Raw genomic sequence first — 18,000 nt, 5'->3', positions numbered from 1 at the left:
ATTATTTCAGGGATGAGAAACTTCAGTTATGAAAATAAATTGGCGAGTTTGGGACTGTTCTTGGAAAAGCAAGGAAGAGATCTGATAGAACTTTTCAAAATCATTGGAGGGCAGGATTGAGTAGATAGGGGGCAACTGTTTCTGCTCATAAAAGAATTGAGAATGTGAGGGCACAAATTTAAAATTAGTTGCAAAAACAGCAAATGCAATGCAATGGAAAACAAATAGGTCTGGAATGCACTGCCTGAAAATGTGGCGGTTGAAATATTCAAGAGCGCATTGGATGATAATTTAAATAGAAACAATGTATAAGGGCATGAGGAAGGTGCAGGAGAATATGGCAGTAAGTTATGATGCTCATTTGGAAAAACGGTGCAGAGACATTGGGCAGAATGGCTTCCTTCTGTACTGTGAGAATTCCATGATTCTGTGAACATTCTGGTTCAGCCTTTACAGTTGTCAGAGAGATGGATGGAGTTGATGGTTAGGAACAGAGTTCTTTGGTGAGGACTAAAGACAATGGCTTTTGCCGTTCTAATACATAGACATAGAAACATACCACAGACCACAGACATACACATACATGCACACAGTGCTCCTTTTGCAGGGAGTAGAGACAGTGTATTGTGAGTATCACATGAGCTGAGTTTCTTGTCCAGCCATATTTCCAGCCATATCCTTGGTAACAAGTTGATGATTAAAAAGAAAACCTTTTTTTCCAAACAAGGTAGAAATCAGGTTTATCAACAAACAGGTTTATCAACTTCTGTAAGGTAACAAGAAATTTTAACATTTTCCATTGAGGCACTTTTCTGACTAAAGAGTGTGCTGCTGGAAAAGTGCAGCTGGTCAGGCAGCATCTGAGGAGCAGGAGAATCAACGTTTCGAGCATATGCTCTTCATCAGGTGCTTTACTGACCTCCCACTAACAGCAAAAGGTTGAATGTCATGTTGATCTGTTTCTCAAGTCGGCAAGGAAACCTGGTAACTCCCTGCTTTACTTCACAAGACCTTGTGATTATGAACACTCACCAGAAGAGCTGATGGGGTTCATGGTTTGAAATTTCATTCCAAAGAAAGCTCCAATGATTCCTCAATACTTAAGGGTCAGCCTTGATAGTACAGCGTAGTATAGTATTCTAAAACATGATTGATGATAGTTGTCATGGTTACCATTACCAAGACCAGTTTTATATTTCAGATTTATTAATGTTTAATTTATTTATTAATTGAATTCAAAACCTACCAGCTGTTATAGTGGGATTTTAACTGATATGCCCAGAGCATTAGCACAGGGTATCTGGATTATTGGTCTGGTGGCATTACCACAATGCCATTAAAAAGTGTCAATAAAATCAGTTAATAGGGTGGATTTTAGGAGCGAGACTGAAATTAGAGAATGAGGAGAGGACCCAGGGAACCGAAGGCATGGCTACCAATGGTGTGAAAAATGTACCGAGAATATGAAAGGAGGTGGCCATGGAAATAATGGATGCACTGGTTGTCAGCTTCCAAAATTCTGCAGATTCTAAATCAGTCCCAGTAGTTTGGACAGTGGCAAATGTAACACCCTTTAAAAAATGAGTTTATTGAGAAAGCCAGTAATGACACCATTGAGTGGATAAGGGAATCAAACGTAATATTTCAAAGTTCGCTGATGACACAAAATTAGGCGGATTGTGAGGTGTGAGGAGGATGTAAAGGGGCTTCAGGGCAAGTCATACGAGTTGAATGATGCATGGTGAATGCAGTTTAATGTGGATAAATATAAACTTGCTCACTTGGATAGGAAACAAAAACAGACTGACCGTATAATTTAAACAGGGATATATTGCCGTACAACATGACCTGTATCTCCTTGTACACTGGAGGCCAGTTGAAGTAAACATGCATGTGCAGCAAGCAGTTAGGAAGACAAATGGTGTATTGCCCTTCATTGGGAGGTTAATTTAGTAGAGCAGCAAGGTGGTGACACAACACCTGGAATATTGCGTGTAGTTTTGATCTCCTTACCTAAAGCAAACACACTTGCCATAGAGGGAGTGCCGTGATAGTTCACCTGGCTGATTCCTGGAATGGCTGGTTTGTCGTATGAGGAGAGATCAGGTTGACTGGGTCAGCATTCACTGGAGCTAGACAGAATGAGAGGAGGATCCCATTGAATCATATAAAAATTCCAAAGGACTGGAATGACTGGATGCAGGGATATTTCTCCTGACCAGGGGATCCAGAACAATAGGTCACAGTCTCAGGATAAATGGTGTCACTTTGGACTGACATGAGGAGACATATCTTGACACGGAGGGTGGTGAACTTGCAGAATTCTGTATCAGAGAAGGCTTGGAGGCCAAGTCACCGAATACAGTGACTGCTGCTCAAAGAAACACAAACAGGACTTGAATCAGCCTTGGCTACTGTACCTTAGCCTTCAACATTTTCGTAAGTCAGTAAGTAAGGTGGCACAAGAACACTGGTGAGCTGGGTGGGATGATGAAGGCACATGGAATTGTACTTTAGTGTTGAATAATTATCAGGAAAGACAGCAAGCTTGGTGGGGGGAAGAGGTCCCTTTTCTAGCTCATTACATGTCATATTTGTTATGGACCAGATCAAACTCCCTCAAAATATATTAAGAAGATAGCCTTAACCCTAACGTGTTCTCATTTTAAATGTAAGTGTAAGGTGTTATGTTCTGGATGCAATTCAATTGGTCAAACTACCAGGCTTGAAATAAAACTCACTTTATTCGTACACTATAATTGAAATACAGACTAAAAAAAGAATTGGCTTAACTGTAACTATTGAAATGCATAACAAAATTTATATATATATATAAACTACTATTAATTATCCAATATAATAACGTGATTAACACAGCCTTAGCAAAGGCAAATTCAGTAAAATAGATTGTAATTCTAGCAGCAGGAAGAAAACCCCAGTTCTTAGCAGTAACAGAGAGAAGAATAAGAGCTTCCACATCCACAACCAAAGCCCCATCAACTGCAGAAAGCTAAAACTAAAAATCCTGCTTCTGTGGAAGATTGACCCACCCATTCAGGCTGCTTCTATTGCTCCAACTTAAAAAATAACCCAAGGCCTCACAAGCTGTTTACTTTAATTAATTTTGGAGCAGACCGCTTGATACCTTTGTCTCAATCATCCTTCATTAAAAAAGTCAGGACAAAATACACCTCTCAGGGCCATAATTTTGTCATATGTTGCTTCAATCGTCTGCAATTCCAACTCACTGCAGTTCATGCTTATTGCCCTGTCCTGAGCTTAGAATTCATTGGACAAACTTTTTTGTTTAGTATAATATCAAAGTTAGACACTGACAAGAAAGAGCTTGCATCAAGCACTTTGCCTCAATTTGCTGTACAGCCAATGAGTAGCTTTGAAGGAGCCACAGCTGCAATGGGGACAACAAGACCTTGAAAGCGACACCAACAACAGGTGAAACTAACCCGAGCAAATGCTGGAGAAAGACGTCATTCTAAATTAAAACTCCCATTCTGAACAATGGAGTGGGCCGAATCATTTTTCCATACAGAGTTGATGAGTGATAAGAAGGTCATGTTTATCAACATTTTGCATAGACTGAAAATAATGAATCAAATAATCAGACAAGTCTCACTTTACTAGTAATCACTCCATCTTGAGACAGACACTTCAAAATGCTGAAAATCATCTGCCCTTCCTGACACAACCTCTTGATGGAAAGGCAGCGGAAAGCCAGATGATGGGCTAGATGCCTGCTTATCTTCAGCCTACTGATAAACTTTCAGCGATCATGGGTTTTTGCATTAGGTTATGTTCTATCCCACTCCTGTCAGTGAATTCTGTTTCTTTGTGAACTGAAGACTGTGCTGACCTACTCAACATACAGGTAAATGTAGTCAGAATCAGTGGTCAAACAGAGGATGCTAGTCACATCTGCCAGCTCACTGGATAATAATATAACCCAATCCACAATTTCCCCAGCCTCAATCGGAAAGGAAGTAGTTTTCCTCTGTCTCACAATAACTCAATCTATAAAGCGAGGATTTACTAATGTCTCTGGCCTAAATGTGACTCCAGACCCACAGCAATGTACTAACTCTTAAATGCTCTCTGTGTAATTTGGGATGGGCAATAAATGCTGGCCTAGCCAGTTCTATGACGAGAACGAGGGTAGGTCCAATCAAGGACAGTAGTGGGAGACTGTATATTGAGTCGGAAGAGATAGGAGAGGTCTTGAATGAGTACTTTTCTTCAGTATTTACGAATGAGAGGAACCGTATTGTTGAAGAGGAGAGTGTGAAATGGACTGGTAAACTAGAGGAGATACATGTTAGGAAGGAAGATGTGTTGGACATTTTGAACAACTTGAGGATAGATAAGTCCCCCGGGCCTGATGGGATATATCCTAGGATTATGTGGGAAGCAAGAGAGGAAATTGCAGTACCGTTGGCAATGATCTTTTCGTCTTCACTGTCAACGGGGGTGGTACCAGGGGACTGGAGAGTGGCGAATGTTGTGCCCCTGTTCAAAAAAGGGAATAGGGATAACCCCGGGAATTACAGGCCAGTTAGTCTTACTTCAGTGGTAGGTAAAGTAATGGAAAGGGTACTGAGGGATAGGATTTATGAGTATCTGGAAAGGCACTGCTTGATTAGGGACAGCCAGCACGGATTTGTGAAGGGTAGGTCTTGCCTTACAAGTCTGATTGAATTCTGTGAGGAGGTGACCAAGCATGTGGATGAGGGTAGAGCAGTAAGGCATTTGATAAGGTTCCCCATGGTAGGCTTATGCGGAAAGTCAGGAGGCATGGGATAGAGGGAAATTTGGCCAATTGGATAGAAAACTGGCTAACCGGTCGAAGTCAGAGAGTGGTGATAGATGGTAAATATTCAGCCTGGAGCCCAGTTACAAGTGGAGTTCCGCAGGGATCAGTTCTGGGTCCTCTGCTGTTCGTAATTTTTATTAATGACTTGGATGAGGGAGTCAAAGGGTGGGTCAGTAAATTTGCAGATGATACGAAGATTGGTGGAGTTGTGGATAGTGAGGAGGGCTCTTGTCGGCTGCAAAGGGACTTGGATATGATGCAGAGCTGGGCTGAGGAGTGGCAGATGGAGTTCAACCCTGCCAAGTGTGAGGTTGTCCATTTTGGAAAGACAAATAAGAATGCGGAATACAGGCTTAACGGTAGGGTTCTTAGTGAGGTGGAGGAACAGAGGGATCTTGGGGTCTATGTTCATAGGTCTTTGAAAGTTGCCACTCAGGTGGATAGAGCTTGTAAGAAGGCCTATGGTATATTAGCGTTCATTAGCAGAGGGATTGAATTCAAGAGTCGTGAATTGATGTTGCAACTGTACAGGACTTTGGTTAGGCCACATTTGGAGTACTGTGTGCAGTTCTGGTCGCCTCACTTTAGGAAAGATGTGGAAGCTTTGGAGAGGGTGCAGAGAAGATTTACCAGGATGTTGCCTGGAATGGAGAATAGGTCGTATGAGGATAGGTTGAGAGTGCTAGGCCTTTTCTCATTGGAACGGCGAAAGATGAGGGGTGACTTGATAGAGGTTTATAAGATGATCAGAGGAATAGATAGAGTAGACAGTCAGAAACTTTTTCCCGGGTACAACAGAGTGTTACAAGGGGACATAAATTTAAGGTGAAGGGTGGAAGGTATAGGGGAGATGTCAGGGGTGGGTTCTTTACCCAGAGAGTGGTGGGGGCATGGAATGCGCTGCCTGTGGGAGTGGTAGAGTCAGAATCTTTGGTGACCTTTAAGCGGCAATTGGATAGGTACATGGATGGGTGCTTAAGCTAGGACAAATGTTCGGCACAACATCGTGGGCCGAAGGGCCCGTTCTGTGCTGTATTGTTCTATGTTTTATGACACCCTCATGTTGCGAAGATTATAAAAAAAGGGAGACAATAATGTTCACTTTTATAACATCTTTCATGACTTACTGAAACATTCTACAACCAGCATAGTAATTTTCACAAAAGGGGCTTCATAGTGTAGGGAAACATAATGTGATTTGATCACGGCAATCTCTCACAGACAGCAATGTAATAATAACCAGATCATCTTTTTTTGTGATTGGAACACCAGAGTGAACTCTCCAGGTCTTCTTTGAAATGGTGTGATTTACATCCACTTGAGAGGACAATTGGGACTGCCATTTGATGCTTCATTTGAAAGACAGTATCACTGACAATGTAAGATTCCTTCAGCACTGCATTTGAATGTCAATCTTAACTTTTCTGCTTTTGTCCTGGAGTGGGACCTGAACTCTTAACCTTCTGATTAAGAAGTGCTACCAACCAAGCCAACAGTTACACCTTATTAATGACTGAACAACAGAATCTTCTCCAGTACTGATATGTTCAAGGAAGTTAGGTATATGAGGAAGAAGGAAATCGAGGTTGTAATGAGAGACTTAAATGAAGAAAATTGGGGGGAGACTTCAAATTGACTCACTTTGAACCAGTTGGACTGAATGGCTTGTAATGATGCTGTAAATGCTCTGTAAAACAAGTTACATTTATAACAATTGTGAATGTAACTATTCTCAAAACACGACAACATAATGAATCCTCTGTTATGCTGACCATTAACCGTGAACCTTGGAGCAGAGTTGCTTGTTTAATGAGGACACTTTTAATTTTGGACAATGCTGTCGAGAACTGCCACTCAGTCTGCATTCTTCTCCTTCTCAGGCAGTTGCTCAGGAAGAGGATGACTGGACTCCACTCTAGTTTGATAGAGCCTATCAGCCTATCAGGGTTAGCTAGTTGGCCTGCTCCTTCTAACACCTCAACTTCACCTTTGCACATTCTTGAAGTTTCGTGATGTGTCTAGGTCCTTTCAGAATAAGCATTCTCCATTCTGAGCAGTCATAAGCCAGACTTGACAGAATGTTTCATTATTTCAGAGATGCTTTGAGGACATCCCTGACACGTTTGTGGGCGGCACGGTGGCACAGTGGTTAGCACTGCTGCCTCACAGCGCCAAAGACCCGGGTTCAATTCCCGCCTCAGGCGACTGACTGTGTGGAGTTTGCACGTTCTCCCCGTGTCTGCGTGGGTTTTCTCCGGGTGCTCCGGTTTCCTCCTACAGTCCAAAGATGTGCAGGTCAGGTGAATTGGCTATGCTAAATTGCCCGTAGTGTTAGGTAAGGGGTGGGTGTAGGGGTATGGGTGGGTTACGCTTCGGCGGGTCGGTGTGGACTTGTTGGGCCGAAGGGCCTGTTTCCACACTGTAAGTAATCTAATCTAATCTAATCTACGTTTCTGCTATCTTCCTAGCAGTCTCCAAGCTTTGAGTAGATCAGTTGCTTCAAGGCTGTGACATTTGGACAACATGTTGCACTCAGTGGAGCTGGTTTTGAGCAAATGTTATAGTTCATACATTATCCATTACTTCCCACATTCATTCAATATCTTCTTTTTCTAGGACTGTCTGAAGTCAATAATATTCACCAATACATGTATAAATGTTAAAATGCAGTATCTGGACAGCTCATTATTTCTGCTGCCTTTAGATTACCAATGGATAGAGTGCAGACTGAGCTCACTGTTAAAGGGATTATAAAGAATCATTGATGCTGCCTCTTCTCACATATCCAGACATCACAGATATAGTTGTGAAAGAAATATGACACCTCAAAAAGACTACCAGGATATCACTTGCATTGGATGCTTGTCCAAACCATTTTCAACCATCTGAGATTAAATAACTTATCAATGAGTCATCAACAGATTGATATGAGCAACCCAGTATTGAGCAAAGATTAGCATATTGAATCCATTCTTGTTCAATTGTTCAATAGGGATTGGATATGTATTTGAAAATGACTAATTTGCAGGGTAATAGGAAAACGTTCGGGTATGACATTAATTTCATCAGCTCTCCCAATGAGACAGCATGGATAAGATGGGCCAAACAGCCTTATCTGTGTTTCCTCCAATTCTAGTTTCTTTGCTTTGTTTTAATTTTGGTGATTGTGCCTTCAGTTTCTTGGTCGGTAAGCTCTGGAATTTCTCTGAAAGTTTTCTGCCACTTTACCTTTTTACCTCTCTCTCCTCCTTTGGCCTTCTCCTTAAAACCTCCCTCTTTGACTTAATTTGTGTCCTAATACATTGTGGTTCAGTGTGAAATTTTGTTTGATCATGTCCCTGATGGGATGTATTGCTCAGTTGGGGTTCTATATCAGTGTAATTTATGAACATAAGAACAAAGGACAAGATTAGGCCACAGAACCCTTTGGTAATGTTGCACCATTCAATAAGATCTTGTCAGATCTGAGTTTAACTTCAACTCTACATTCCTACATACATCTGATAATCTTTCATTTTCTTGGTAGTCAAGAATCTATCGAACTCTGCCTTAGAAATATTTAAAGATTCTGCATACACTGTCTTTCAAGGAAGGGAGTGCCAAAGTCTCTCAATCCTCTGAGAGAAAAGAAAATGTTGCTGGGTGTATTTGGTGCAATCAGTTGTATTTTCTGAACAAGTCATTGTTCACCTTGATCAGCACTTGACAACTGAAAATGTGAAGGTTAACCTCACCCCAAAAGGCCCCTAGATAATCTGCAGCAGCATTAATAATGAATCAGGTTTAAGTCTGAGTGCTGCTATTGACTAAGTGCTAACTCAGCACAAAATAAAAGGATTTAATAATTTATCCCTGCCTTGATTTATTCACTTATATCTGTTACTATTGCTCTGCAAGGACTGCATTAGCAACATCAGTGCTTCAAATACACTCCAGGGTCCTGTGCAGGGAAGGTGCTGGTAGTGGGGTGGGGCTGATGGAAAGTGTGGTAAGAGGTCTCCTCTGGTTGGACAGAAAGTCGTGTAGAGTATTCCAGAGACTCTAAAGAACAAAGTATCAAAGCTAGGCCAGATGCTTTTATACACACACACTTCTGTGCATACCATATGCAGATACGTCCCAACACTTTTAACAGCAGTCACTGGACAGTGAGTATAAACAACATTTTTTAAACACTTTTAAAAATCCTGCCCCTAGCTCCATCACTGATGCCAGTCATCCTACCCAGAATCAATTGTGGTCAAGGCACTATAGGATGGACCAACCTTTATTGGTGAGGGCACAGGGACAACAAGAATGTGGCCGAGAAAAAGGTAAGAGGAAAGTTTACAGGAAATGTATGGAGTAGAGAGAAGAACATTAAAGGAGAGAATGTCACTCGGGTATGGATCCTGTCTACCAGCTCAGCAGTGACAATGGAGCTAAATGAATCCACTCCACTGTTGCCAGTTCTGAATTAGTCTGGTCTCTTCAGCCTTCTATATTTCCTTCTTTGACAAGTCACTGTTGACACGGATTAATCAGTTTCCTTTGTCTTACTGGTCCATGTACCTTTGTGTGCCAGACCTCAAAAAGTAAAATTAGAAAGCGTCTACAATAGAGGCCATTCAGCCAAAACGTTTATGGTAACATTTCCATTTCATATATCCCTCTTCCCACCTGAAAATTATCTTAACAATGTTCTCGCCAATTCCATTCTTGAAATGTGAGGTTATCTTTCTCAGATCTTCTGTATCAGCATGGAGGATAACTAGAGAGCGCTAAAACCAAAAACAGGGCCATTCCAGAAGCTTCCAAAACAAAAACCTGCCTCCCATCCAAAACCCAGTTAGAATCTGTTCACTCTTTGATTTTTCTTTCCTTTCTCAACATTCTCTGTGATTTTCTGGCAGTACTGTTCCTCTCGTGATTGACCAATTCAACATCCAACTAGTTGCAAGTCCATTGGCATAGCAACATCTCAACATTGAAATGCCTACAGTTTCTTTAGAGCAGTAAAAAACTTGCATTATCTTTCCAGGCCGATTCAAAATAGCAAACATACGCCTGTTGTTCACTCCTCTTTTTTTAAAAAAAATCAAGCTACTGTTTAAAGTTTAAAACTTAACTTCAAATCACAGTTCCAAACTAAAGATAGAAAAAAAATGAAAAATTGTGATAGGTGTAACAATAACAGCTGATCATATTAGCTGAGAGATAAATACTGAAGCTGTAATTTGCGTTCAGTGTTTGATTAAGAAAATCCCACAGGAAAGTACAGATCATTGACTTGCCAGGAGGTCTCATGGCCATGAATTCAAAACTCAAAGGCATGTTTTCATCTTTCTCAAGTTCACAAATTAATTTCTTGCCTGGAACAAACAAAACCTTAAATGGGAATTTCCTATACAAAGCCTGGGGACATTTAGGGTGGCACGTGGCTCAGTGGTCAGCACTGCTGCCTCACAGCACCAGGGACCCAGGTTTGATTCCACCCTCAAGCGACTGTCTATATGGAGTTTGCACATTCTCCACATGTCCGCATGGGTTTCCTCACACAGTCCAAAGATGTTAAGTGGATTGGTCATGCTAAAATGCCTAGGGATGTGTAGGCTAGGTGGATTAGCCATGGGAAATGCAGGTTTATAAGGTAGGGGTGGGTCTGGATGGAATGCTCTTCAGAGGGCCAGTATGGCCTGATCTGCACTGTAGTGATTCTACGTTAATGTTTTACTTAAATGTAAGTACATGTGTTGCTTCTTTGTCAGTGCACATTATAACAGTTGGGCCATAACAGACTAGATCCACTGACAGGGAAATCAAATGGTAAATAGGGAAGTAATCAGGAAGAGGAGGCTGACATTTATTGCCACTATATCATGAACCATAAGAGTGATGCTCTGGGTGCAGAATAGATGCCGGGGGTTAAATGAAATTGTAGCCACATGCTTTCTATGTCCAGAAACTGTAATTATGCTGCTTCAGGAAACTTGCTCAGATGAGAACTTGGCAATTTTTATATGCCTGAATGTTGAAGATGTAGCAGGACAAGGGATATTCTGCTCCAGAGTTTGAAGACAGACTGACTGAGCAAGATCCCTGAAGCAGCCATGTGATAATGGTCAGTTGATGGAAAGCCTATTTTATGGCACGTGTCCAGGATTTCATTCTTCACCTTTAACTCTGACTTACTTTATGCCATAAATTGTTGGAAGTTTGATTTACTGACAAAAATGTCTGGTAGCTTGGCGAATGAGGGAACCAACAGTCTTTCTCCTTAACTGGCTAAACTTTAAGGCAAAGAGACACAGGAAAGTTGGAGAAAAACTAAGTGAATTGAAGTCAAATCAGCTGCACAAAGAGAAATAAAAAGAAGTAAAGATTGGATTACAAAGTAATTTGTAGCCATCTGCAACTTCTGAACTGGTGCATTCATTGAGCATGCCATTATTTTTCCACTAATTTCGAGACCTTTCTTTTCTCATAATGTTGTTGCAGGACTAAGTGATAGTCCAGACATTAGTTAACTACCTTGCTCTTCCTTGAATAGTGGGTGGGGTCTCAATGGGATGAGCGAGTTTCAGTTTGAAGTCTCACTGGAAAGACAGTACCTCTGACAGTTCAGCATTCCCTTAGTATTACACTGGAGAGATAGCCCGGTGTAAGTTCTAGAGCTGAAGTTGTGGGAAGGTAGAAATTAGTTAGGAGAATATCCTGTTTCTCTCATTATCATCTGAAGCCTTTTGGAAAGCTGGTGTCAGCCAAAGACAGGAATGGAAACAATATTTGATATACCTCTGCCACAGATCACATGGATTGCTAACACCTGCTACAGTGGTTCAGAAATGGTGAACAATCGCTTGTTCATGATATTGTAGAAATCTGGTGCTGGTGCCTCTGTATTTCAACATAGCCCAGATTAAATTTGCATATTTAGGAACATCAGACATGAAGCAGGCCATTTAGCCCTCAAACTGAGTCCACAATTCAATTGAATCATGGTGGATTTGTATTGTAAATTCATCTGCCCATCCTGGCTTCATGACACTTAATACTTTTGTTCAACAAAGTAAAGAATAAAACAGAAGCTTTTAACTTCAGGCCATGAGCAGAGAACAAGCAGAACAGATGGACCACTTGTTATACCATCTTGACTGATTTTTTTCTATTCACTGACATGTCTATGACTCTATGATATCATGTGGTAAAGTACATTTTCTTTTCATTCAGGGCCTAGTCAATGAGCTAAGTCTCATGATGTGGTAAGCCATCAGAGTTGCGATAAGCAAAGGAGACTAGCCCTTTAAAAAAAAGTAGAAGGCTCAGTTCTATGGGATGCGAACCAGAATTAGACGTTAGATATTTTATATAAACAAATAACAAAAGTAAAGATGAGGCAGCTGTTTGAATGGTGGAGCTGTTTATACAAAACAAGCCAACTGTCTGACACACACACGAGTTGGGGGCTTGACACAGCTTCATCTTATGTCAGGGACTGCAGGCACTGGGTTCAAAATTGTTACAGTGGTCACTGGGGTGGTGTGTGTGGTCAGTATCTGACCTTTCATCTCTGGGATTTCAGGTCAAGTCAGAGAGAATGGGTGAAAATGTCTAATTACTGGATGAATGTTTGAGATAGATTAATTCTGAGGCATGAGAATTCTGCCCACCATCATCAACCTAGAGGATGGTGGGCAGATCCCAAAAAAGATTGCAAACTTAGCATGGACAAACTTTTGGAGACCCCATCTTAAGACTTACTGAGCTCCAGACGTCTTGTCCAAAAATCATTTCACTTCTCATCTCCTTTTTCTTTAATATAAGAAAACACACCGCTAAAAGGAATTTTTTAAACATCTGAATGTTTTTCTTCCTCTCTCATGTTGCTGATAAGGGTCCAGCAGATTAATGTTTCATTTTTGGAGATGCTGGAGCAATTCTAGAGAGTTGGCAATTTTATACCCAAGGTAAACATTTACCTTTATATTGACACTAAATTGAAGGGGGCGGGGGGGTTTCTCATCCATGTTCTGGTCAATATATTTATCCTTCAACCAACATTTCAAAAGCCAGATTAATTGGTGTTGGCTCATCAGTGTTTGTGTGCACAAATTAACTGCAGTGTTTCCGAAAAAAAATGCTTTGGGATGTCCTGAGGTAGTGAAAGGCACTATATAAATGTAAGTGTTATTCCAGTGTCATTTCAAAGCCACAATATGGCATAATCTAAACAATGGTCTCTTGGGCAAAGGAACCTAATACTTCAGCAGAGTGTCAATCCATCTGACAGGAGGGAGATAATCAGGGGGGAGAAAAGGATTTGAGTTCAATATGTTCAGAAATGTACAATACCTTTAATAAACCATTTAAAAAGCTTAGACCAAGTTGTGGTGAGGTGAGTTTTGGAAAGGTGAACAGAACTCAAAATAAACCATTGGCAGTTAGCTCAAAACATGGGAAGATCTATTTATAGATTAAATGCTTTAACAAGCTGCTGTGTTTTCTAACAATTCAAATGAGTTAAAAATAAAACTCAACATTTTCAAACCTCTCACAGGAAATCAAAGCAGTACATAATTGAAAGTGGCCTTGAGGAGACAACATTATTGCAGGGTAGAAGACTGACCCAGAGAAAGGACGTTAAATACGGGGAGTGATTAAGATCCTTAGATTTTACAGGCTAGATATGATTTGGAGATGCCTGTGTTGGACTGGGATGTACAATGGTAAAAATCACAACACCAGGTTATAGTCCAACAGGTTTAATTGAAAGCACACTAGCTAGTGAGCTTCCAATTAAACCTGTTGGACTATAACCTGGTGTTGTGTGATTTTTAACTTTGTACAGGCTAGGTAACTAGCGAAGATTAAATGTGGATGATACGAAATGTGTAAGGCATAGAAAACACAAGGTGTGCTAAAATAATTGGACTTAAACAAAAAAGTGGATGTTTATAAAAAAATTTGAATAGATTATGAAATAAATTTTTATTCAAAATGACAACATGGTAGGTTGAAAAATATGGGACTTATTCAGAATACACGTCATACTATGACAGGTGAGTTAATTTCCAGGAAAATAATTAATAATTAATTAATAGATTACCTTTTCTTCACTCCAATGCAATTACAATGATTTTGGTAATTGAATTGAAAGAACAATGCTCACTCTATGGTGTTTCAATGGAATACCTGTTTGGGTAGTGCTCGAGTGACCCTGAGTCATTGGCCAGAGTCCCTTCAATGACCTAGTGCTTCTTTACCATTTCCTAGTTGATGTTCTCCCTGCTGGGTCATTGCTGGTAACATGAATCAGACCGTTTGCCATTGTGTTGTCCATGCAACTCCAAAACGAGCTATTAACCACAAATCTGCTTTATCAAAAGATTGCACTCTTCCACCTCTGTAACATCAGAAATCTTCAACCTTGCATCAACTACTTTGTTGCTGAATCCCTCAGTCATGTCTTTTTATTTCTAATCTTGACAATTCTAATGCTCTTCTGGTTGGCTTTCTATTGACCACCTGCCATACACTGAAACAAATCCAAACAGTGCCACGTTCTTACATACACCAAGTCTCGTTTATCTATTACTCTTGTTCATTAACGTACATTGGCCCCAATCCAGCAACCCAACTTAAAAATGATCAATCATTCATTCAAATCCTGCCATTCTCTCACCCTATATGTGACCTCTTCCAGCCTCATGTGTAAGATGCCAGAACTGAAAGAGTTCTGGCATCTTACACATCTGAAATTTTGATGTCTATCTAGGTTCTAAAACTTCCTCTTCAAGTTTCTCCACTTCTCCAGAACTCTCTCCTACTTTAATTCTCTCTTCTGAAAACCTATCCCTTTGACCATACTTTGGTCACCTGTCCTAATATGCCTTGGTGTCTAATGTTGTTTAGTAATACTTTTGTGAAATGTCCTCTGATGTTCTAAGGGGTTAAAAGCATTTTATAAATCCAAGATGCTGATAATGTTATTGTGGTGTGTGTGGAAGGGTAGTGTGGGACTCAGCTGTGATGCTTTCCAGAATCAGTTTACAATCATTGAGTAATAGAGATGTACAGCATACAAACAGACTCTTCGGTCCAACTCTTGCATGCTGACCAGATATCCCAGCCCAATCTAGTCCCACCTGCCAGAAGCTGGCCCATATCCCTCCAACTCCTTCCTATTCATATACCTATCCAGATACTTTTAAATTTTGCAATTGTACCAGCCTCTACCATTTCCTCTGGCAGCTCATTCCATACACATACCACACTCTGAGTGAAGAAGTTGCCCCTTAGGTCTCTTTTATATCTTTCCCCTCTCACCCTAAACCTATGCCCTCTACTTCTAGACTCCCCCACCCCAGGGAAATGACTTTGTCTATTTATCCTATCTATGCCCCTCATGATTTTATAAACCTCTATAAGGTCACCCCTCAGCCTCCAATGCTCCAGGAAAACAGCCTCAGCCTATTCAACCTCTCCCTATAGTTCAAATCCTCCAACCCTGGCAACATCCTTGTAAATCTTTTCTGAACCCTTTCAAGTTTCTTTAAACTTAACTTGGGACAGATATGTGCAGAAGATCCAGAAAGCTGTTCTGATTCCTTTCTCTTGTTTGGAAATGTAATACATTACAATGCTGGGGCCAGGGGAAGGTGTTGAAAACAGTCAAAACAGAGTCCTTAAAAGATTGAGTAATAGGGCAGCACAGTGACTCAGTGGTTAGGGGCCCCCGGGTTCAATTCCCCACGTCTGCGTGGGATTCCTCCTGGTGCTCCAGTTTCCTCCCACAATGCAAAGATGTGCAGATTAAATGAATTTGTCATTGTAAATTGCCCATAGTGTTCAGGGATGTGTAGGCTAGGTGCATTAGATCAGATTAGATTCCCTATAATGTGGAAACGAGCCCTTCAGCCCAACAAGTCCACACTGACCCTCCAAAGAGTAACCAACCCAGACTCATTTCTCTCTGACTATTGCACCTAACACTACGGGCAATTTAGAAAGTCAGAGGTAAATATAGGGTAGGGGAATGGGTCTGGGAGGGTTACTCTTCGGAGGGTCAGTGTGGACTTGTTGAGCTGAAGGGCCTGTTTCCACACTGAGGGATTCTAATTATAGTATGATTTTCCAAAATCAGCTGCAAAATTGAATGTTGACCTCCTGTGTAGAATCATCTGGCCTACATTTTAAAACAAAGTCTCAAAGATAGATCAGCTAGCTTTCCAATTTACTATCTGGACTGGTACTATGTATGTTGCAGCAAGTGTAATAATGAGATAATAAATAATAATATCCTAATCGGAAACACAGTAACTTTAGATTACAAATCATCAAATTGTAAATGTTCTACCTCTGGATTCAACACAAGTGAATTTCATAACTACTGGTCTGTCACATCAAGACTGTGATTCACACTCACCATCGCCATAGTGTGCAGCAACTGACAATCCTTCAGATGTACACCTCATTTCAGTTGTCCTTCCCTTCATAACTTTGTTTTCACCATCTTGGCAACAGCTCTCCTTACCTGTACAGGAACTATTTAATTTTGCAGCCACATCCGTTTAGGCCATTCATACTCACTTGTGAGAATCATCTATGAAGGTGAGATAGTGGACAGCATCTTAATAAACTTGCCCTCAGCAATGGAATAATGTTTTAGTGAGAGGAGGTTGGACCAAAGGGAAATTGGCAAAGTGTGAGGAACAGTACATGCTACAAAAACAAGTTAAGATTCAGGAATGGTTCCTTTAGATTAGAAAATAGTAAATGGGAGGCAGGCAGAAAGCAGGAAACTGCAAGCCGGTTAATTTAACATGTCATAGGGAAAATGTTAGAACCTACTATTAAAGCCGTTACAGGACACTTGGATAAGCTCAAGGTATAGTCAACACAACTCTGTCAAATGGAAATCATGTTGACCTAACTTATTGGAATTTTTTGAAGAAGTAACTTTTGCTGTGGATAAAGGGGGACCAGTAGATGTAGTGTGCTGAGATTTGCAGAAGGCAGTTAATAAGGTGTCACATCAAAGATTATTGCAGAAGTTAAAAGTTCATGGTGTTAGGGGGTAACATTTTGGCATGGATGGGAGATTTAACAAGAAGCCAGAAAGTAAAAATATAGGTTGACAGGATGTCAAGAGTGATATGTGACAGTGGTCAGTGGCTGCAATGATTTTGTTAATTGGATTGGGGGAAAGAAAGTGCTTCCTCCACAATGTTCCAATGGAAGACCTGTTTGGGTGGATGCTTGATGCGGATCAGTCAACTCTTTACAATTTATATAAATTATTTGGATGCAGGGACCTAAGGTGTGATAGCTAATTTTGGTGATGGCACAAAGATAAGTTATGAAGAGGACATAAGCCTACAAAGAGATACAGATAAATTAAGTACATAGCAAATGGGATATAATGTGGAAAACTGTGAAATTGCCCATTTTGGTATAAACATGCATATTGTTTAAATGGCGAGGGATTGCAGAGTTCTGAAATGCAGAGACACCTGGATGTCCTAATCCACAAATTATAGAAGGCTTGTCTGCAGGTACAGTAAGTAATCAGGAAAGCTAACAGAATGTTGTTTTGTCGCAAGAGGAATTAAATACAAGAGTAGGGAGGTTATGCTTCAGTTATACAAGGCGTTGGTAAGACTGCATCTGGAGTGTCGTGTACAGTACTGATCACATAGTTACAAATGAATGTTAATATATTGGAAGTAGGTCAAAAGATTACTAAATTAATACTTTTAAAGAACGGTTTTCCTTTAGGAAGGTTAGGCCTGTATCCTTTGGAAAGTCAAAGTTGACTTAAACCAATTAGCCATAGTGTCTAGGGACGTACAGACTAGGTGAATTAGCTATAGGAAATACAGGATTACGGGGATAGGGTGGGGGGTTGGGTCTGGGTGGATGTTCTTCAGAGGGTTGGTGTGGACACGATTGGCCTTTGTCCACACTATGGATTTCTATGATTAATATGAAATCCTAAGGCGACTTGACCGTGCGGACATGGAAAGGATATTTCTTCTTGTACACAATCTAGAACTATGGATCATAGTTTAAAAATAAAGGGTTACCCATGTATGACAGAGATGAGGGGAAAAAATCTCAGGAGATTCAGAGCCTTTAGAATTTCCTCAAAAGGCAGTGGATGCAGAATCTTTAAACATTTTTAGGTAGAGATACAT

This window comes from Chiloscyllium plagiosum, unplaced genomic scaffold (assembly GCF_037043375.1).
Source record: "Chiloscyllium plagiosum isolate Xiang-an unplaced genomic scaffold, Cpla_swu_hap1 HiC_scaffold_23, whole genome shotgun sequence".
NCBI classification, from domain to species: Eukaryota; Metazoa; Chordata; class Chondrichthyes; order Orectolobiformes; family Hemiscylliidae; genus Chiloscyllium; species Chiloscyllium plagiosum.
The sequence above is the reverse complement of the archived record's forward strand: the minus strand, read 5'-3'. Positions refer to the sequence as shown.